The sequence below is a fragment of the Canis lupus genome, chromosome 1 (assembly GCF_048164855.1).
Source record: "Canis lupus baileyi chromosome 1, mCanLup2.hap1, whole genome shotgun sequence".
Classification (NCBI taxonomy): domain Eukaryota; kingdom Metazoa; phylum Chordata; class Mammalia; order Carnivora; family Canidae; genus Canis; species Canis lupus.
In genome coordinates this window covers 11,127,880-11,151,778 of record NC_132838.1, presented here as the reverse complement: position 1 = coordinate 11,151,778, position 23,899 = coordinate 11,127,880, and the positions used below count along the sequence as shown (strand labels likewise).

Here is a 23,899-nt window from a genome sequence, read left to right as displayed (position 1 = left end):
TAATCATGTAACATGAAGACAGAGTTTGGGAAAAAGAGGAACAATGACTTTATTGCTTTGTCAGGCATACAAAGCTGCAGCAGGCTAAGGCCTCCAAAAACTGCAAGCCCTCAGGGGGATGGGAGTGGGGGGGGGGGGGGGCTCTCACAGAAAATACAGCATCTAACTGGTTTTGACAGTAATTGAGCCTGTGCCACCAGACTCCTTTATTAGGTCTCTAGGGTGGTACTGGGTTCCTGAAACAAAAGGCTGAGAAAAGAAGAGGTGGGATTTGCAGAAGAGATGACAACAGTTACTTTAAAACCAAGCTTCGATGATGCATGAGTGCAGCCATTTTGATTTCTGTTCAATTTTATGCTTTTAAGTGGTTTCACATGCATATTGTTTTGCATTTTCTTCCTTCTTTTTCTACTATTGATTCAAACTTACTCCACGTTCCTCATTTTTCTTTCTTTCTTTCTTTCTTTCTTTCTTTCTTTCTTTCTTTCTTTCTTCTTTCTTTCTTTTTCTTTCTTTTCTTTCTTCTTTCTTTCTTTCTTCTTTTTTTAGAGGATGGAGATCTAATAGTATTTGCTAAAAGTTACCATCATATTGGACGGATATTTTGAAACCAGATCAACTTACAATTTGTTGTCTCAAGAGATGAGGGCCAGTGGTAAAAAATGTGGCCGACCAAAACTCTAATCTCTAAAGAGAATTTAAGGGGTGACAGTTTACCTTAGATGAGGAAAACAGGGATACAGGATACCATTGTTGAGGAGAAACTCAATGCCATGCTGAACTGATAGGAAAGAGTCAATCTTGAAAAGTAAAAGTGTCCTTCTGAAGCTCAGTGTAGGCGTGCTTACTGACCAGTATAATAAATATAACATCTCCTTCTGGAAGAGAAGACAGTCAGGCTGAATGACTGTTACCAAAGATTCAGGGTTCCTTCTCTGTAATACATCTACGGTGTGTGCAGGACTCACCTGGCCTTCTTTAGAACACCCTCTGGGACTGAGCGCACCAAGAACTGGCACAATGACGTGCTAGTACTTTGGATATGGCTGTTCGTCTGAGTAATAAAGTTCTTGGTCTTTGACAGGACTCTCCTGTTTTCTGCCATCATTCATGAAACTATAGCAGCCTGACGTGTCAGCTTATGAATCAAACAGAATCCTGGTCCTCCACAGTTCTTAGCAATTTTGGTGGTGAGCATGGAATGTGGAAAGGAACACAAATTTCTAGAAGTGAAAGGATGAGGAATTCATGGGCTAGTTGACCTGGAGTGAGGAAAGTCCAAGAGAATTGGTAATAAACATGTTAACCCAAATGTCTGGTCAATCAGGTAATAAGGTATCTTCCTACCTGTGAGAAAGTAGTTTCTGAGACAGTTACCTGCCAGTTGTCCTACTTGTTGTTGGTTCCCTTTCGGGTGAATGAAAACTTCCTCACCAAACTTCCTGGTGGCATTGGGTCTATCTATTTTAATAACAGTAGTAAGATCCATCCTAGTGGGTAGGGACAGAAAGCTTCCAATTCAGGAACAAATGAAATGTTAAATAGATGAGCACTGAGAACGGAGGGAAACTCATAGCCACTCTGGGCAGTAACCAGGTTTGTTATTAGAATTTTGGGTGTTTCCATAGAGAAATGAGACAGTGCAGGGGATTGATGCTTGCTGTGTAGGAATGGCAACAGTGATGCCATCTTGGAGCTCAGCGTCTCCTGCCATCCTACCATGCCAACCTTGGATGTACTCGCCAGTTACAGTAAAATATCTCAGACTTTTTTTTTTTTTTTGAAACGAGTCTCTCAGAAGATTTCCCAGAAACACACAGATTTCTATGTACAACCATCTGTGACTAGCCATTGACTGGCATTTGAGCTTCAGTGCGGTGGACTGTGTTTACAAGGCTGACAAAGGTGAGCCACTGGCAATTAAGAAACTAGATTCCAAAAATCTAGATAAATTCTTGCTGTTGATTTGATGCCTCTGGGTAATTCCCTCAACTCTTAAATTGAATCCAGGCATATATTTAAGAGGTGTTATCATGCTGATGAGACAGCAGATGCTTCAGATTGTGTGCTAATGGAAGCTCCCCAAAGAACAAGCTGAGAGTCCCTCTGAATATCTAGAGGGAAAGAACTCCAAGGTCCTAGAGGGGAAAGTGCTGTGTCTTTGTCTTGTTGAGTCAAGGGGCTCCTAAAGGTAAAAAACACAGGATGTCTGGAATGGCCACGTTACCAACCAACTACTCAATATATGGCTTTGGAAGAAACAAAAGCATTAGAAAGTTACTAGCTAAACTGCAAGCAACCACCATGCTGCTAAGGATTAGAAGTGAGTCAGGGCTGCTCACTGAGCAGACCTGCTCTCTCCTTCTGTCCAGTATACTGTCCTCCCTCTGCACTACCTCAGCTGCTTTCAGGGGGAAAGATAATTGAAGGTGATTCTAAGGTCCCCCGTGTTCCTGAGGGATTGAAGGCTATACACATCCATCCCCTAAACTAGGGTAATTAGATGTGGGGAAGAGCTGAATCTTTTGTGGATTTATTGGAAACAGGTATATGATTCATCATCCTCCCTGATTCTGTTTGAAGTGAGATGACTCACATTTAGTTTACTAGGGTTTGGCAGTTAACACAATGGGGAAGGGAAGCCAACATGACAGTATTGCTTCTACGTATAAAAGTAGAGCAGGAATTGATACATTCTGTGCTTATACTTCCTCATCCCATAAGTTAAATGTAAGACTATGTATTGTGATTTAGTTTATTTGAAAGAGGAATATATATACATATATATGTGTGTGCGCGTGCATATATATACACACAGACAATATCTTCTCCAATAAAACTAAAATTAAAAGGTCTAGTTTAATTGAAAAAAGGAAAAAAAATTGTATATATGCTCTCCAACCCAATAAAATTTCTGTTTTAATATGGAAATTGAATAAATAAAAGATTAACTTAAAGTGTCTTGTTAACTAGATGGCTGACCTTATTTTCTAAATATATTAAAAAACAACAACAACAACAACAACAATTCCTCAGATCATTGTAGGACAAAGTTCTTAATATGCTAGTTCATAATACAGACCATTAAATTGTCAAAATATAGCTGATCACTAAACATTCAATAATTACAAAATAATGAAAAAAAAAGGTCTAGGCTTACAGGGGATAATTTATTTAGGTAGCTGCTCTGCTGGCAAAGCTCATGATTACTCTCTAAATCTGGCATTACTGTGGGAAGCTTTCCCTCACACACCATGGAAGTAAATGTCCTTCCTCAGTGCTCACATATGTCCCTGTTTAAGTATTTATTACTCTGTCTTGTGATAACATTTTTCCTTAAGCAAACAGTGTCTTAATGACAGGGACTTCCTCTTATTACATTATTTTTTTTTGCCGCAGATCTGTGCAAAGCTTAGCACATACCAAGTGACTCTTCTCTCTCTTTTTTTTTTTTTTCTTTTTCTGGAGGAATAAGTGAAACAAAACAAAACAAATATGTTTAGGAAGAATGTGTTCTAAACCACCTTGAAAAAAATTATTTGTCAAAATAGCTGAACTATTGCTCCCTTACAGTCTATTAAATCAGTATTAGATGGGTTCCTCTATTGAGGCAAATATCTCATATATATGTTAATATAGAGTAACAGCTATATCCCAAAAAGATATTAACAGTAAACTTGACTTTTTGAAAATAAATGTAATAAAAATTCAATAGGTTTATTTGGATTTGGCTTTATGAAAACAAAACAAAAGTCTGTTATGCTGTCAGTAAAAATGATGTTCTGCAAATCTTTGTAGGCCACATGGCTGAGCCTTTTCTTGTTACATTTTGGAGTAGGAAGCTTGCTCCTCATCACTGTCAATTTGACATTTTACAGGAGCTAGAACCATAAGTCAGGTAGGGAAACATGTTACATACTGTTTTTTTTCCCCTCTAGCTGAGGACCAGTAATCTTAAGTCAACAATGTCAAATTTCAATTTTGTTGTTTACTGAATTACCATGCTGTGGATTCAAACACCAACCTCTGCTGCTTTTATTCTTCTAAGTCTTTCCTATGTGATGATTAAAAGAAAAAAGAAAAAAAAAAACTTAACTTGCTTGACAGCTGGCTTTATTTTGCCTCTGTTTAAACGTAACATTTTAAATTCCTTATTGAATTAGGCAGATACAACAATCGCCTGCCTAATACAATATGTATAACCTAAGAAGGAAAGCTACTCTCTTGATTGACACTTATTCAGTGATTCTTTGTTTTTTTTTTTTTTGTTTTTTTTTTGTTGTTGTTGTTGTTGTTGTTTTAGGTGCCTATTAGGTAAAATGTATTGTATGGATTGTAAACTGGTTATAAAAAATGGAAGGCATAAATGTCTGTTCTGAAGAGTTTCAACAGACCCCCAAGTTTGGGAAAATATTAGCCATATTATTGTTCATGGTAAAATAATAAGAATTTCTTTCCCCAAACATGTTAATTTTTACTATGGGAAACTTATTTCTATAGGAAAAAATACAGAATGTCTTTTTTCATGCATTTAATTTGCAAGCATTAGCTTAATTATATGTTCAATTAAATCTTTACTAATACTAATAGCAATGATTTAGTAAATCTCTATAAATGTTCACACGTTATATCCAATTAGCTAAAATGCATAATTAAATCTGGATATGATGTAATGCCTTGTTGATTCATTGAAACAAAGATGGAAAGTTCTCTAGAAAGAGATTATATTATGGCCCAAGCCCCCCACCTCAACTTTTGCTTATAATTCATTGTACAACCACCAGATAACAGAAGATTCTTGAAGGAGAGCTCTCAACAAAAATGCCAAGAAAATAAGTAATATAGTATCATTTATATAAAGAAAACTCTCATATTGAAAATAGTAGTTAATTATAGGAGCAGCTAGATTAACAAAATGTGGGAATCACATGACTAAATTGCTTTATAAAGTAATTGGTGTTAAAATAGAAAAATATTCTGAAAGTATTTCATTCATTTAAGTGTTGAGTAAATATGTATTGAACACCTAACAGGTTTCCAGGCACATCCCTGAGGCCTAGGGAGAATGAAGGACAGAAGAGAGGTGGTTTCTCTTCTCCTAGGGCTTACATTTATTTTTTTAAAGATATTATTTATTTATTTATTCATGAGAGACACGAGAGGCAGAGACACAGGCAGAGGGAGAAGCAGGCTCATGCAGGAGGAGTGGGACTCAATCCCAGGACTCCAGAATCATGCCCTGAGCCAGAGGCAGACCCTCAACTGCTGAGCCACTCAGGTGTCCCTAGGGCTTACATTTCAAAGTGTGTGTGTTGGCGGGGGGTGGAAGTGGGAGCATCAATTTATGATTATTAAAATAATTAATAATTGTAAGTACAATGCTCTGATAGAGCATAACAGTGAGGGGGTCTAATTCACAGGGTGTATTTAAACAAAGACCTAGAAGAAGAGAAAGACACAGCCAGAAAAACGGGATCCCGCCAGAGGACACTCTTTTTTTCATGAACAAAAAGCAACAGGGCTTGTACCCAAAGGCAATTTAATATTTATTAAGAGAGCTGCCTGCCTGGAAAGAATCTGATTTCATTTTCTGTTTTGAGACTACCCTACCAAACCTTAGCCTTTAGACGGTTCCTTTACAAAGGCAACAAAAAGCAGCTTCAAAATAAATAATAGAGGATATTGCTTTAAAACAAAAGTCAACTGAGTAAATTTAAAGATCAAATTGGCTTTCTTCAATGATTCATGAGTTGGGCAGCATCCCATGGGCAAGTAGAAAGGAGCTCTGAAGAGTTGAACAAATGAAAGACTTTTATAGGCATAATGGGGCAGGGAAAGGAAAGATCAGATTCCCTCCTCTTTCTTTGGGGCTTGGCAGGGGTCTGTTGGGTGGATTACCTTCTTGGTGCTGACCAGGAATTTCCAGATTTATATTTTAAGATTACATTCCTGGGAGAGGTTGAAACTACAATTAGGTTAGGTCTTGGTTTGCAAGTCTTGGTTTGCTGATATGGGGCTTAGCACAACTGACTCCATTTTAGGCCTGTTCTTTTTTTTTTTTTTTTTCTTCCTTTTTTAAAAGGGTTTCTGCCCTTCGATCAGACTCTTGGCTTAACTGAGAGATATGATCCAAATGTAAGACATTAGCAGCTACCTCTCTGGAGATCTCACAGTTTTTGTTGATCCTCTGTATGGTATTCACCGGTTATAATGATTTTTTCTTAACCTCTGTGATATTCATGGGCCACAGCTTTAGGTTCACAATTTTAAATTGGTCATTCTCTTCCCTCCTTTTATGACATTTCAATCTTAGGGAGATCATTTGCTTGGTATTTAGAGGCTGCAAATGTGCATTGAAAGCTTTTAAGAGAATGAGGCATGCCAGGGAGACTGATATGATTATAAGCAGAATAATTCTTAGTGTTTGGAGTATACTTTGGAACTCTGGTCCCAAGGCCTAAACTAGTCAAAATTAAATAAGTCAGGGGGCACCTGGGTGACTCAGTGGTTGAGCATCTGCCTTTGGATCAGGTTGTGATCCTGGGGTCCTGGGATCAGGTCCCACATCAGGCTCCCAGCAGGGAACCTGGTTCTCCTTCTGCCTGTGTCTCTGCCTCTCTTTCTGTGTCTCTCAAAAATAAATAAATAGGGATCCCTGGGTGGCGCAGTGGTTTGGCGCCTGCCTTTGGCCCAGGGCACGATCCTGGAGACCCGGGATTGAATCCCGCATCGGGCTCCCGGTGCATGGAGCCTGCTTCTCCCTCTGCCTGTGTCTCTGCCTCTCTCTCTCTCTCTGTGACTGTCATAAATAAATAAATAAAAAATTTAAAAATAAATAAATAAATAATTTAGGAAAAATAAATAAATAAATAATAATAATAATAATAAATATCAAAGGAGTCACCCTTTTCGTCCAAATGGCTTGCTCAGTGATCTTATGGAACTGAGTTTCAACTTCCTCACAAGGGTTAATCCAGGTGCAGCAGGTTGTGCTGGCTATACCACAGACAGCTTCTTGCTCAGCTACAAGATAATTAAAGGCTGTTTTATTATCAAGAACAATTTTGGCCAGAAAGCCTAAGGATTTTTGTTGAACAGCTGTTGTTTTATTAGCAAATTCCACAATGCTTTCAAAAGTTAAGGAGAGGTTTCTGATCATAGCCTCCTTCACATTTATTCCCAGCCAGGGGAGCAGTGATCTACCAAAGGAAACTAATTTTGAATCATAAATGCCTCCTGGTAATTCCTGTTTTGAGTCTTTGACTAGGGACTGGAAAGGTGACAACCATGGAGGTCAGTAAAATTCAAGGGTCTCTAGCTTCGCTCTAGTTACCCTTGCCTATGTTCTTTTCTTTGTACAGAGCCTGGGTACAAATCTCCCCAGGTTTGGAGTTGTTAACAGAGACAGGGAAATGGAACAGGGGGTCTCTAGCATCATGGACAGATTAGCATTTTTGACGAAAAATCCTGCAATATAAAAGTTTGCCCCCACACACCCCACACCCACACCTTAACAATGGTCTTGACATACAGACGATGGTGGTATCTTTCAGGGAAATGCCTGTGTAAAGAAAGACAAGACATAAAAGAACAAATGTTTTAAGGTTTAAATTATGGAGTCTTGATTCCATGTCTTGGAGGAAGTGGTCTACATGGATGTCAGCTATTTCTCTTCCTTGTCAATTTGAAGTGAAGGTCTCCTGGGTCTGCATGGGACCAGATGTCAGGCAAAACCTTCTTTCACTGTAAATTCCATGTCTGAGGTTCTAGTCCATGAAATTTGGATGCTATGTGGGTAGAGAGGAAAGCTGGTATCCTCCCTTTTAAGGTTTAAGGGTTGTCTTTGTTTTCAGATTTCAGATCAGAAGAGTGGGAGAAAATTGGAAACAGTTTGGGATTGTAGCTGAATATTTGAGGAATCTGGAAGAATTCAAGATCAAGTTCAGTTTACAGGCATATTACAAAACCTCAAAGACAATTAACAGGATTTGAATCTAGTCTCTATAAAGGTATAAACACAATATTTCTTTCTACGGTTAGCCCCATTTCTTTCCCAAAGATAATCACGGTCGGGATGCCTGAGTGACTTAGTGGCTGAGCATCTCCCTTTGGCTCAGGGTGTGATCCTGGACTCCTGGGATCAAGTCCCACATTGGACTCCCTGCAGGAAGCCTGCTTCTCCCTCTGCCTGTGTCTCTGCCTCTCTCTCTCTGGGTCTCTCATGAATAAATAAATAAAATCTTAATACAATACAATACAAATGTTTAATTCAAATCAATATATAGATTGGTTTGGAGAAAAATATATACCCACCTGCATATATTTCTCCCCCAATGATAATGTCTTCAGCCAAAGCAGAGATAAATGGCAAACCTAAGACATACAACCTATATCTTCACATGTCCTGTGGGAGAGCTCTTAAACCCAATTTATTATACCTAGAACTCTCCAAAGGCTCTGGGGACTGTGTGGTGGCACGTGGTTGTATTTGTATAGATACATAACTGTTCCAGAAACTGTATGAAATTCCTAAAGTCCAATATATTCTAGTATAATGTTATCATCCTAATTCCAGTTATTTTCTAATGTGAACTGTCACGGAAATAACCAAAGTTCTTCTCAAGTCCATTATAATGAACCCTAATTAAATACTGAATGATAGATTTTTAAAAGAGTCTTTTTGTTATTTACAGGCAGTGATATTTTACTCAGATGTTTCTGCAAAAATACTCCCGCAAAGGTGTTTCTTCAAGGAAATTTATGGAAGGGATAACTGGTAAATCCAGGGCCCTTTAAGATCATATAAGTAAACTGGATAAGAATCCCTAGAACTAATGGGCAAAACTTGTTTCAAACAGAATGAAAATTAATAATATGGGGCTGAATGAGCTGAAGCGTAGGATAGAATATTTGCAGCTTCTTGTTTGAAATATTGCTGAATGTGTTGTTTTTCCAAATTTAAGAAAACTTCTCTTAAGCTATGTCTGACTCACAACAATTTAGTAAGTATACCCATGTAAACAAAGAGGGAACATTTACTTTTTCTCCCCACCTGATCTCTCCACAATTCAGCAAATCTTGAGTATTCTTTTTTTTTTCTTTTGAAAAATAGTTATTTACATAGATTCAATGAGAATCTATTCTCCATATAACAGGACACAATTGGAAACTAGTTATACTTCTAAGGCTTTGACTGGAATATTATATTTGAGAGGCATGCCTAAACTCAGATATAACCAGGCAGTTTTAAAAAACTAAGTTTGACTTTATGAAGTCAATAAAGTCTGTTGGAAAAAATAGACCTGGTACATTGCTTACAAAGTTCCAGCAAAAGAGTCTTTTAAAAAAAAAGTTATCTGGTCAATCACTGTTCTTGGGGCACTTGCATAAATAGGCCAAAATTAATGCAAACCAAATTAGTTTTACTGTGATTATCTTTTTTCAAAAGATTTTATTTATTTATTCATGAGAGACACACAGAGAGAGGCAGAGACATAGGCAGAGGGAGAAGCAGCTCCATGCAGGAAGCCTTATGTGGGACTTTATCCCTGGAGTCCAGGATCACACCCTGAGCCAAAGGGAGATGCTCAGCCGCTAAGTCACTCAGGCATCCCGACCATGATTATCTTTGGGAAAGAAATGGGGCTAACCGTAGAAAGAAATATTGTGTTTATACCTTTATAGAGACCCTGGGATTACACCCCAAGCCAAAGGATAATGCTCATCGCTAAGCCACCCAGGCATTCCAAATTGAACATTTTTAATCCCAAGATTTTATAAAGAAAAAGTGTCTTATTATATATATATATATATATATATATATATATATATATATAAAAGAACAAAGAAGAAAACAGTGGTACCAAATGCCCAAACATTTTTTCCCCTCCATTCTAATTTTAGGTCTTATCCTTTAAGTACTTGATAAAATACTAGCAGCATCTTCAGGATCAAGGTTTTGGTGATTATTTAAAGTGGAAAAGATACATAATGTAGTTGGGTATCAGTCTCATACAAACAAGCAGGGTGTTATAGCAGTAACTGTCACCTTAGTTCCATTCACATGTCATCATCCCCCCTCCTCGACTCCAGTTCTATTTTCTGAAGCACCTGCTGAATCTTGCTGTTACATCTCCAAGTAGTTTTACAATAGAAACAGGTATGTGAGTTCTCATTGACTTATTTACTCCTAAATTCCTCATTTTAGAAACATGACACTAATTGGGCTCAAAAGTGTTGTCTACCCTAGGGGGATGAAGTTTAAAAACACTGAGAGCAAAAGAATTTGTTATTAGCTTCTAAATAATTAGTACTGGGCTTTAAGTATATCTTTCCTATCATAATTGAAATTCATGTTCAGTTTCTAATTTATTCTTTTTATAATTTATCAGAGTAAGATAACACAAACAGAACTTTGAGAAATTCCCAATGTGTCACTTAAGAATCTTTGGTTAAAAACCATTTAAAATCAATGTGGTCAACTTAAAAAAAAAAAAAAAAAAGCAGGGGGAAGGGAACAGCTGGTATTTATTGGAATAATAATAGATTTACTTTACTGAAAAGAGAAAGCTGACCAGGCAAGTAACAGAAAGGCCAGGAATTAAGAAATTATTCTATATTTGGCATAAGAAACAATTTCTAAGGAACAATAGGTAATTAATTCTTCAGGATGGCAATATGCAAATGAATTAGCTTAGGGTCTTGAATAATTATGCTGATGGTATAAATTCCAGAAAGATAGTCTGATTAATATTTCTACCAAAATTAAAAGCAATGTGAAAAAAGTATTTTGAAGAAAAACTCAGGTATTAGCCAAAATGAGAATGAAATATCAATGTAACTGTCTGCTGCCATTTTCAATGCCTTAACATTTTATTACATGCATCCTAATTTGATTTTTAAAAAATGCTTTAAAAAAGATTTTAAACTAGTTGTGTTTTCAACACAAATTAAGGATTAAAACTCAATGTTTAACCATACTCCCTTTGTAAATGTTTTAAGCTGAATTTCAGGTGACAAAAAAGAAAGAAATTTGTGCATACTCAATTTATTTCTATTTCAAAAGTGTATAATACAAATTTAATAACAGCAGATGGGATTCAGCAGCCATTATTGACTTCCAGATTCAAGAACAGCAGAATTTAAGGATCTATGCTCTGTTGTCAAAAGCTGTGAAGGGTCAGATATGTGTTGCCGTACTTGCAGGATAACATGTTAGTCTGCCTGAGGTCCCTGGATACTGGCAGAAGACATGAGATCCCAGAGATGAAAGACAATATGATAGCCACAGCCATTTTCTAATAAAATGAAACAAGTAGGCCTGGAAGACACCTGCATATACAGTGAGCTGGGTTACAGGACAAGATCCCTGAGTTTAGAGAACCCAAATCTTACATACTCAGTAGTAAGCATGCCTGACTTTTAACCTAGTATTTTTATATTTAGACATCAAATAGCCTGCCCTTTACTCCAGAAGGAGACAGTTTCTAATTTACAAGGATGTTTGCTTTGCAAGTAGCCTTGAAAAGGTGATCGAAAACAGAGGCAGTCTTTGCAAGATGTGCAGAAACTTAAGAGGTCCACAGAGAATGTTCAACTCTTTTCTATTCATGTAGCATCCTGCGCATACCCAAGTCGAGTAAACCTTATGCACTGTTTTGCAATTTTCTGTTTCTTTGCCTTTGTCATCTGCAACTACTCCTTATACCTGTCTTCTTTATTTTCAGCTAAAACTGTGACACTGAGTGGCCCTAGTTAATATCTTCTAACAAGTTAATTTAAAAATGAGTGATGGATTGATATTAGGCAGAGGGGAAAAAAAGCAATATATAAATTTGCATTCTCCATGGCATGTCGGGGGGAATACTTTTTAAAAACGGAATCCAGGCGACTAATGAAAAATTTAAACCATAAATTTAGTATATAGTCTCAATAAAGTAATTCTTAGTGGAAAGTCTCCCATGATGAAAGACACCCAACACTTTCAATCTCTTTTGATTACAAATATATTAGCAAGGTCTATGTTCAAAGATGCAAACATCTTCAAAGGCAAAATTTAGCTTCAAAGAAGCATACAATGCATACATAGAGAGTCTTCTTTAAGGGTTTTCAAGTCTTGGATGAGTTTCATAATATGAAATCAGTCTTTTAAAGTTAGTGAATAAAAAGGACAAAACCTTAGAAGAGAATGTGTTCTTTGAAATGCCCCAGAGGGGTACCATAATGCAAAACTAGTAAAGTATAAAATAGGACATTCTCAGAAATTTTCATTAAATGCAAAACATTGAATGATTTGATGAAGGTCAAGAACATCACTTATTTTTTTCTTTATTTATGTATTTTTTAAATTTCTCAGCAGAAATAACAAGGCAATGAACCCCAGACAATTTCCTTGTTAGTAGTAGCCAAGGTACTGTCAAATCCAAGAGTTTTCAGCAAAAGCCCTATAGCATAAAAGCAAGTTATGCCACTTTTTTAGAAGTGAAAATTTCCATTAGCATATTAGTCCAATTTTGAATATTCATTCATTTAATTATTCTACGATAAAACGTTTTCATCCCCTGCATTACTTCATTTCCTTATCAAAGGCACTTGTCTGAATGCCACCTTCTTTATGACCAAAGATAGATCAATGGATTTGGGCTAGTGGGGAGTTATTTTTAAGTGTCAATTGCTGCTGGAATCTATAAAAATTTGGCACAAAACTCATACAATGACCTTCATAAAACTGCATCCTCTAATGTATGGTACAGAAAATGAAGGCAGGCTCATTTCCAAACATGCCTATGCCAACGGGTAAAAGTGGTTAGAGAAGACCTAGCTGACTTGCTCATGACATGCTCATCGTCAGCACAGAGACATGGAGGACACATGTACTTTTCTGATTGGAGAGAGCTAGGGAAGAGGTTTCACTTTTAATTTGTCCTTCGATAAAGAACACAATTCAAAACTCCCCACACCTAATGATCTATGTATATATCTGTATATACATATAGTTCCTTTTGTGTATTCTGGGCCTGATTTTATCACTATTAGGAAGAGCTAAGGGAAATAATATTTGAGCTACATTAAAGGAACAATCATATTGTCCAAAGGGCTCTTAACCAAGTTGAAGTCAATTTGTGGTAAATTTCCGAAGAAGTCAAAAGAATATAACTGCATGAGAAGCCTCTGTCCCCATAGACTTACTTATTCCTATATTTAACCCAGTGGAGAAAAAGATGATGATAAAATCAGCTATCACTGGCTTTATCTTTCCCAAACTTATGGCTGATTACTTTTGAACATCAAACATTATTTTATATATATTTGATTTTTTTTTAAAAAGTAAACATACACAAAGTTTATTATGCAAATGGTTATCTACCTCTTTCCAATTTACAGCTCAAGAGATTTTCAAATATTTCCATTAATTTGGAAGTTTCTTCTACTCTGTCAGAGTTGTTTAATTTTTTCTGAGATTATGTCTTACTAAATTAAAAATATAATCACAAAACTGAACAATTTTTTAACCAGAGAATACTACTCCACCCCGGCTCTCTTCAGTGAAATCTCATATATTAAACAGAAAACTATCTCTAGAGCGATAGATCTAAAGGTACCTTTTAATCATTTCAAGCAGCAATAACCAATAATATATTAAATGTTATTTCCAATTCTTAGACCTGAATTTGTACTATTTTAGTACACACACATACACACAGACAATGGAATGGTATTAAGTCCTGGGAGAGAACAAAATTCTACCATTTGCAACAACATAGATGGAGCTTAGGGCATTGTGCTAAGCAGATTAAGTCAGAGAGAGACAAATATTGCATAATATCACTTGCAGATGAAAACTTGAAAAAACTCTAGCTCATTAAAACAGAGAGTGGAAAAGTGGTTCCCAGGGGCTGCTGGGAGGTGGAAATGGGGAGGTGTTGCTCAATGAGTACAAACTTCCAGTTAGATGATGAAAAACTTCTGGGGTAATCTAATGTGCAGCATTGTGATTATAGATAACAACAGCACTTGAAGTTCCTTTTTTTAAAAATATTTTATTTATTTATTTGAGAGAAAGAGCAAGAGCAAGAGTGACCACAAAAGAGAGGGAAGAGGAGGCCCCCCACCAACCAGGGAGCCTCATGTGGGGCTTGATCCCAGGACCCTTGATCCCTGGAACCATGACCGGAGCTGAAGGAAGACACTTAATCGACTGAGCCACCCAGGTGCTCCTACTTGAAGATTTCAAAGAGTGAAAATCCTAAATATTTTTACTACAAGAAAGTAATGGTAGTGATGTGAGGTGAGGAAAATGTTAGCTGATTCTAAAATGGTAATTATATTGTAACCTGTAAGTGTATCAAATCAACATGTTGTACATCTTAAATTGACACTTTGTTGTATGTCATATCTCAATGAAGCTGGAAAAATGATATGCCTTATCTCATTTGTTTTACATGAATGTCTAAGTTTAGATAATCTAAAAAATAATTAATACCGGGGCATTAGAATTTTTTGAGTACAGGATAGCAAAGAAGTTGTATATTTTTTGTTATTTCCATACTTCTCATAAGTTTTTTTAATCATTCGGGAATATGATATTATTTTTTAAAATCTAAATATTGTTTGTGTGTTTTCCAGGGATAAAGGGAAATTTCAATATTGAAAGGCATTGAAATAAAAAGGTCTACGGGGAAAGTTTCTTTTGCTTTTACAGAGTGCTGGAATCTGTGCTGGAAGCAGGATTCTATTCAAGGATACTTTACCTGACTATGAATATGTGTCAGGAGCTAAACTTGATGTACTCTCAAAGCTGTGAATAATTTCTGATTACCAGATTGCAGATCTTCCAAATTGATATGGGGTGGTGTTTGTGTGTGTGTGTGTGTGCGTGTGTGTGTGTGCGTGTGTGTGTATTCTTAGCTGTTACAGAATGAAAATTTTAGTGTATAAACTGGGGGTCTCTACCCACGTGATTCACCTTGAGGAATCAAAGTTGGCCAAAAAGTTTTATCATTTTTTGCATTCAAATAGGTTACTGGCTAATATTAAGACAGAGACTCAAAATCTAATGAAGGATTTGTTGGCAGAAATAAACGTTTTTAATGGATATACTGTTTCTATTGAAGAAGTAATAAAAATATTTTATTTTGTTTCATTTTTCTTGGTTCCTGCGGCTTTAAACTAGAATACACACAATATCCCTAACATTTTTTATTGAGAATTAGCTGTTGGAAGATATTTTTGAAAAATCAAAACTTGTGAGGGGCACCTGGAGGGCTCAGTTGATTAAGCATTCATCTCTTGATTTGGGCTCAGATCATGATCTCAGGGTGGTTAGATGGAGCTCTGCATCATGCTCCATGCTGCGTTTGGAGCCTGCTTGATTCCCTCTCCTTTTCTGTGCCTCTCAAGCCATTCTCTCTCTCTCTCTCTCTCAAAAAGAAAAAAAAACAAAAAACTTGTGGTGCCTGGGGATGTCTGGGTAGCTCAGTGGTTAAGCATCTGCCTTTGGCTCAGGTCGTGATCCCAGGGTCCGGGGATCGAGTCCCACATGGGGCTCCTCACAGGGAGCCTGCTTCTCCCTCTGCCTGTGTCTCTGCCTCTCTGTGTCTTTCATGAATAATAAAAAAAAAAGAAAAAAAAAAAACTTGTGGTGCCTGGCTGACTCAGTTGGTAGAGCATGCACCATCTCAGTTGTGAGCTTGAGCCCCATGTTGTGGATAGACTTTACTTAAAAACATTAAAATTTGTGCCTCATTTTCACAAGAGTAATAATGAGTTTTTACAAAGTGAGAAACATACTTATATTTTGAGGGGTTATTAATTGGAAATTGGGACCTCAAATACTATATGTTACGTAGAAATCTGAATTTCTCTTGAAATGCAATCTAAACATAAATAACCAAAAACAATAGATGTTTTAATAAAAAGATACTACAGCCAGCTAATTTGTGAAACTACTATATTTAGTTATTGTTGATTTCATTTAGAGAACCTGTGTTTTCCTAGAATAGAATAATAGAAAATACACAGACATACATACACATGCACATACACACACTTGTATGTGAACTAGCACCTAAAATTATCTTATTGTCTTTCTCTCACATGCACACTTTTAAAATAGTATATGAGTACATACATGCATACATAAAAGAGATAATTTATGAAACAATTGACTTTAATTCATATGGTCCTACAAAAAATATAATATGTAAACACACTCACCAGAGGAACAGATGTATGAACAAAATTAGCAATGGAAAGGTAGATCTATAATTGGGAATCACTTGGAAAAATGGAGGAGCAGAGTGACAGAAACTCGGTTTCATAAGACTTTTTTTTTTTAATTTATTTATTCATGAGAGACACACAGAGAGAGGGATAGACATAGGCAGAGGGAGAAACAGGCTCCCTGCAGGGAGCTTGATGTGGGACTTGATCCCAGGACCCCAGGATCACACCCTGAGCTGAAGGCAAATGCTCAACAACTGAGCCACCCAGGTGCCTCTCAAAAAAAGATTTTATTATAAGGCAAGAAATTGGCCAAAATTAAATAGGATTCAGCAATAAAATTTATGGAACACAGAACAGGCTGATATTTTGACAACCTAGCTACTGCTCTCTGAACGCTGTCCAGCACTGCCACCTCAGAAGTGTGTATGTGTCTTGGGAAGAATAAGTGAAAGCAAATCTAAAAGAATTGTCTCCTAAATTGAGTGACACCGTGTACCCTTTCAATAGGGAGACACAAAAGAAAGACAATTATTAAAAAAAAAGAAAGATAATTATTCTCCTGCTCAATTTGCCATAGCTCTGGTCAGTCTCAGCATTGAAAGTCTTGGTAGGCATAATGACTACCAAGGATCTGAACCTGTATTCTATATTTTTGCTAAGAAATGCAGAATCAAAAAGTAGTCTGGGATCGGGAATTAACGGCAGACTGGTGGCAGAAGGGAACCACGCACTCTGATGCAAAACTCTACTGGTTTCCTGGAAGTCCTAGTAGGGATAAGTTTGAAAATTGCAGTTATCCAATGCAATCTGCTCATTAATTTTAATTGGACTTCATTAGTTCCTAGAGACTAGTAAAGCCTGAGTATTTATGAAGACCTATCTGTAATAGTGTAGAAAACCACAACTTCAGTCCAAAGCTTAATGGTTTCCCCTTAGAAATTAATATCTTAAAGTCGACTTTGTGAAATAAAAAGGCATTACAGCAGCATAAATGTAGAATTCATTAAAGTTTTATGTGTGTCACTTTGGTAAGTTTTAGTAGTTTCATAGCCTATTGTTTTTTTAAAAAGTTATGGGGTCCTTGGGTGGTTCAATCTGTTAAGCTTCCAACTCTTGATCTTATTTAGTTCAGGTCTTGATCTCGGAGTTGTGAGTTCAAGCCCATTGTTGGGCTCCACCCTGGGCATGGAGCCTACTTAAAAAAACAACAAAACAAAATAAAACCGCCCCCCCCCAAAAAAAAAAACCAACAAAGTTAGGAAGCTTTGTAGAAATCTATGCAAATGATAGATGGATCTACTACAAAGAGTTCCATTACTGAAGATTCACTGTTAATGGGTATGCAATCTAATAATTCTTCTTATTTTGACAAAAATACTACTTAAATCCTAGAACTTTGAAATGAATAAATTATGGAACTTTATAATGTAGCAAAAAATATGGTCATAGGACTTAGATAGGCATCTAAAAGGTCTCTAAGAAATAGGCTACTTTTAAAGTATATTATTTTTCCTTCTTTTCTAAGACTTCAAAAGTTAAGAATTATAGAAACTCTCTGAAAAAGTGTGCATATCTAAGGAGACTAGCAAAGCCTGTGTGAAGAAAATGTGAACAAAACAAAAGCACAACTTTCATACAAATGTACACACATACACACACCTCACCCCAGACACTCATTCCTTTTTTATCTGTGCATTTTGATCAGGAAATAGGACTACAAAAGAACACTTTGAATAACAAATTTAAATATGGAAAATATTTTAAGTTTTGATAAAATTAATTTCCTTAAAAATATTAAATATGTGGGATGCCTGGGGGGCTCAGTGGTTGAGCATCTGCCTTTGGCTCAGGTCGTGATCCTAGGGTCCTGGATAAAGTTCTACATCGGGCTCCCTGCAGGGAACCTGCTTCTCTCTCTCTGCCTCTCATGAATAAATAAAATCCTTAAAACATATTAAATATGTAACCAGGAATGTACCAACACTTTGCTCTTTTCTTTTGTGATGCAAGATTGACTTAATGAAAGAGCAGTATACTAACGATGTGCTTGTGATGATTAAAATAAAAGTAACTATATTAATATTCTTCTCCTCAGGTAATCAAAAAGGTGTAGGTGGGACTATTTAGGATTATTTTTAAGAGACTGTCATTCTTTATTTATAGAATAGAAGATGAATTCTTCACTTGAACAGGAAAGCAAGAATTATCGAAAAAGGTGTATAAGAGGTCACAGAGATGGATGTGTCTGGGCAAAGAGAAGGGCAGTTACCTGTCCAGAAAGTGGAAGGAAATGAACACAAGTACTGGAGGTTTTCAATGCCTTTCCAATAAGAAAAAAGTCCAGAAAGCTTTTAAAAACTACTATGAAATTATCTAGAGGTCCTAAAGTGTTCCTTTCTACAAAAGTGACTAATATGCAAAGAATAGTATCCAGGGCACAGGAAGTGTTTAATTTGCATTTGTTAATGAATAAATGAATTTTAAATATATACTAAATATATATATAAATATATAGCATATATGTGTCATATATACAACATATTACATTCTATATAACACATGTAGTGGTTAAAAACTATATAATAGTGTGTATGTGTATATATACACACACATATATAGCATATATATATATATATATATATATATAGTATTTAAAAAGCATACCAAGTGGTTTTATTTAAATCAAATCTATTTAAATTAGATTTATGGCAAAATCCATATAAAAAAGTGCCCCATCTAAAAAAGTACCTTATCACCACTCATTCTAACTTAGTAATGCATAAGAGGAGGGGCTACAGTTTCCATTATATCCTATAAATTTTAAAGAAGTCTTTTTTCTAATTATTACTTACGATAATATTTTCATATTTTATCACAATTGTAGATATGGAACGTAACATTATAAAATGTCAGAACTAGAGGAGTTCAAGAAGATCAATTTGTTCAAATCTGTAATTTACAATTAAGAAACAGTTATCAACCTAAAAGGAAATCACATAACTAAGGTAAGCATCTTATTAACAAGAATGGGGGACAAGGAGCAAGAAGAAAAAGAGAGAAATTATGATTTTCATTTCATTGCATACTGTACATCACAGAGCGAAGTTTGTTAAGTTCTCCTAATTTTTCAACTACTCCAGGACACTGAATGAAGATTTTCAAAAATATTCAGACATATCCCATTCATAATCTTAAAAAAAATGATAAAGAAAGACACTTTCTTTAAAAAAGAGCTTCTCATTTCATTAGGGAAAGCAAAGATTCAAAAAAAAAAAAAAGGAAAGCAAAGATTCATATCTTCACTTCTGTTTATACTTTGCAACAGTGTTCTCACCCATGGAAAGATGAGCATCACTGAAATATTTCCAGTTGCAGACTCTTTCTATGTATTTTGCTAGGATGGATTTTTCTTCACTCCTTCATGCAATTCCCCCACTAGATATGAAGTAACCTGAGCAATTTATCTGTTCTTTTCATGTATGCTGCCCAAAGGATGTCTGTTTTGTTGCTGTTGCTGTTTTGTTGTGTTTTAAACTTATTAACCTGCCATTCTTGCTTATATTCACTTTACATTTACTTATAATTATTTTTAAATTTTGTATTGTTAGAATTCAGATTCAATTGCTAGTGAATTGGCCCAATTTTGGTGACTTCAGAAATCACGTTTATTCTATCATGTAAAGGGAGCCCAGAGGTAACTGATCAAAGGCTGGTATTATAGGGAACACTGTGAAGTCATTAACCAAAGACTTTTCTATTTTTCTCCTCTAATATCGTTAGTATTTTGCTTATAAGCCAAAGGTTATTCTCTGATAATAAAATGTCTGCTGGAACTCAGAGCATCAAGTCAAACCAAGGACTGTAATTACAAATTTTCCTAAGCCACAAGAAAAAATACAGAATTTTGCTGCAGAATTCAGGATTTTATTGGAGATGTATTATTTTGCATTATAGATATAAAGCAACTAGTCTAGTTAGTGAGACTCAAAGAAAAGAATGTTAAAAGCAGAATTGTAGAAGTAAGATTTAAATAATCTAATTGTATAAAATTATTTGTTGCCTACAAAGGAAAGCAAATCACTACATAATGTAGTGTTAAGAAGAAGGAAGCATTTTTTTGTTTGTTCGTTTTGCAAAGACCAAACAATGACTCAAAAATAAACTCAATAAAGATTAAAAACTAGACTTCGGGTAGACTCAAAGCTCAGGTAGATTCAGCAGCTTAATTAAAAGGAAACAGGTGCACTCTTTTCACGAATGAACTCAAGTGTGAAAAAAAATTTAGTCAGAAAAATATAAATTGAAATGCAATTTACAATTTGGAAAATAACCAAAACTTTAGAGATCCTTATTAAAAAGTAAACAGCTTTTAACTCTAGGGAACACAATCAGCTTATACATGAAATATAATACCAAATTTCCTCTTCTAAACATTAAGAGCCAAGAGATGAGGATATATGTGAATTTATTGCAATAAAAGGGCTATTAGACGATCCGGTTTATGATATTGATAAGAAACACTTGGATGACCATCAAAAACTATTCAGTTACATCCCTTTGAGGAAAATATTAGTACTCAAAAAACTTCTTGTCATTTTTCTTAACTTCCAAATGGCATTGTCTACAAATATAGACATATGACAATATATTCATGAGTTTAGAGTTCACGCTGTCCACAATTAATATGCATTTTATAGATTAGTGTATGGTTTAAAGACTATGCTGATTGTTTAGAAGAACTAAGAATGAAGACAAATTATAATAAGTATAAAAGGAGAAAAGAGAGTTAAGTTTGTTTTAAAGTAAAATATCTATCTGTACCAGAAAATACAGGAAAAGAGCAAGTGACAAATTTTTGCGTATAGAAAGTGTGGGGAGAAATAAACCTGTAGACGCTAACTTTATTTTCTCTAGTTTACTAGAACCACTCAAGTAATAGAATTTCCTAACAATCCAAAATATTTTCAATTTCTAACATGGATCTTCAATTTGAGGACTATTATCAAAAGAGTATTCCTTTCTTCTTTTTGATATAACCTGTAAAAATTTAATAAGCAGGATTTACTCTGCAAATAGAACTGCCAGATAAAATATATTAGAACTTCCTTTAATTTATCTGCACATAATCAGATTATAGCTGATCTAGGAATTAGAATGCTTACATTATGTATGAGACCAAAAAAAATGAGCAAAAAATTACCCAGGATCCCAGAATCCCGGGGGGAAAAAGCTAATGGGCATAGATAGAATAAATGGAACAGAACACCATAAGAATCCAGATTGATTCTTCTTAGATTAATGTAAATCTTTATTTTTGTATGAATATAAGGAAGTTTATATTATTCTCTTAGGGCATTAACTCAAGGCCCACATCAAAGACCCAATGTCTATGAAAACTGATCCTTGATCCAATAGCCAAAATTTCCACTTCTTGCTTCAGAGCAATTAGAATCCTCCACTAAATTAGTCAAAGCATTTTCATGTCTACTACTAGGATCATCTTTAATTCCAAATCTTGTATATTTAATGAATTTTGTGGCTATTGAAAAATGCACAACTTTTTTTCTAATTAATTAATTATAAATGATGATTATATTTTTTCTCATATTACCATTCACTTTTTGTAATACTTTTAATCAAGCAACTCTATAAATCTTATACAAAGAAGAATATCATGATCGTGATTTTGTAGAGAAAGATGTGTTTGTCAGCACACCAACATAGGTGTTTCTTCATGGTAATTATCTTAAAAATAAAATGAGTTGATACCAACCTCGCTACACATAGTTAGACTCTTGTAGAATTCAATTCCTAACCAGGAACAAAATGGGTTTGAATGGTCAAAAGTTGGCCCTTTCTACAGTATGTCAATTTGCTATAAATAAAAGAATAAGTATAAACACTGAAAGTAAACATATTTGCAGTAATAATTATGTGATGATGTCTTTTGTCAGTAATGTAAAGGTCAATAACAAAAAAGAGAATGTGGAGTTGAGACACAATATTTGAGCATATTATCATGCTAAATAGGCTACTCTGGCCAAGTAAAACTACTATGCTCACAATGGCTAACCCCCACCCCCACCCCACTGCCTAAAAAAAGATTTTATGTTTCCTAGCTGGGACATTCAAATGTATCTACCTGGTGAGAGAGGTACATAGTTTACTGTGACAGTTGTTTATAAACTATGAAAAGATTTATCACTCTCTCAAAAACTTTATTGTCCTATCACTCCCGATACTGCCAAAAAGTGGAAAAAAATAAATGTTTAAACTAAAATTAGCTAACTGATCAGATACTATTGAATTTCCATGGCCTAAATTGCTACCCTTAACTCATGTGACCCTGTGGCCTTGCCTTTTGGGTGTTCATAGATTGATCATCTATTCATAAGTCAGTCAAAAGCAGGCCCCTGCAATAGAAATATTGCCAGTCATATTGGATTCCAATAACTTAAATTTTGATCTTATTAATCATTGTAGAGGGATAATCAAATATAATTGGTCCTAGTATTAACAGGTAGAGGTTGCTTTTCCTCAAAAATCACCGAACCAGCCCCTCACATTACCTAAGACCAGATGAACCAATATCCTGGAGAAACCACCAAAGAGAGATTACCTTCAAACCTGCTGGAAAAGACCTTATCAATGACTCCTGTCTCCAATACAGAAGTTAAATAATGAGAAGTTGTTCCTTGGATACCTATTTCTCAACCACACATCCAACAAGAATTGGAAGTTGCACCTACTCCACATCTTAAACTTGTTTGGAGAAGTTTAGAAGCAATCGGTGTGCATAGAAATGAACTACTAACACAAGATATTTGGAAAATGCATAGGAGTACCACATAGAGGTTCCCCTAAAACCACTGGAAAAGTATTCTCCTCTATGCTGCACTCTCGTTTGCTGTACAGTAAAATATATATATATATACATACCTTTAGTCATACATTTCCTCTTTACTGTGTTTTAAGATTATATACCTCTGACTTTGCCTTTTTTTCACATTATTACTAAAAATTCCTTCCTTAGGTGTAAGCCTTACTAGAGAAAATCACTATAGTAATTTCACTTTACTGAGCTATTTGAAGTGCCAGTATTAAAAATAATATAAAGTTTCACTAACTTTGCCAATAATATTTCTGCGTTAACAACCATTCTTGTTCTGCATAAAGGGAATACACTGATTCTTGGGCTGTAGCAATGACCGTTATGATGACATCAAGAAACCATATATTACAGCTCCTAAAGTTAATTGCATCTCTTTTGTAGCTTCTGGATTATCTATGTGGACAATTACATTCTTCAATGCCAACTCAGGATTCAGAAAAGTTGTTTTGTGGACCTAGTAGCTTGACCCCTCCAGCACTCCAACAAGGAACTCAAAGGGATGAAAACTTTTTTAAGTGAAATAAACAATACGTAGTAGAAACGATTTCTAAGAATATCAATTTTATACATAGTAATGACCATGGTATATCAAACATTTAAAAGGAAAAGGAGATATGTGAACGAGTACAAAACTGAGAACCAATTGTTTCTTTGTTTCTTAAAAGTATTATTTGTGAAGTTAATAAAACTTAACTATGCTATTTTTTAATATTGGTGCCTAGCAATAGCTCAGGAGAGTGAAATTACTAGAATCATCTCTGAGGATGGGAAGAATGAATTTGT

The 23,899-nt window shown here is 35.4% G+C and overlaps 1 long non-coding RNA gene across 1 annotated transcript; it reads left to right on the top strand.

Moving 5' to 3' along the window:
• The first annotated feature begins 1,693 nt into the window (after window positions 1-1,693).
• On the top strand, window positions 1,694-23,133 carry LOC140611840 (uncharacterized). The gene is made up of 4 exons (XR_012013107.1): window positions 1,694-1,905; window positions 14,059-14,287; window positions 19,109-19,229; window positions 22,736-23,133. It is a non-coding gene; the product is annotated as an uncharacterized lncRNA (long non-coding RNA).
• Window positions 23,134-23,899: the final 766 nt, after the last annotated feature.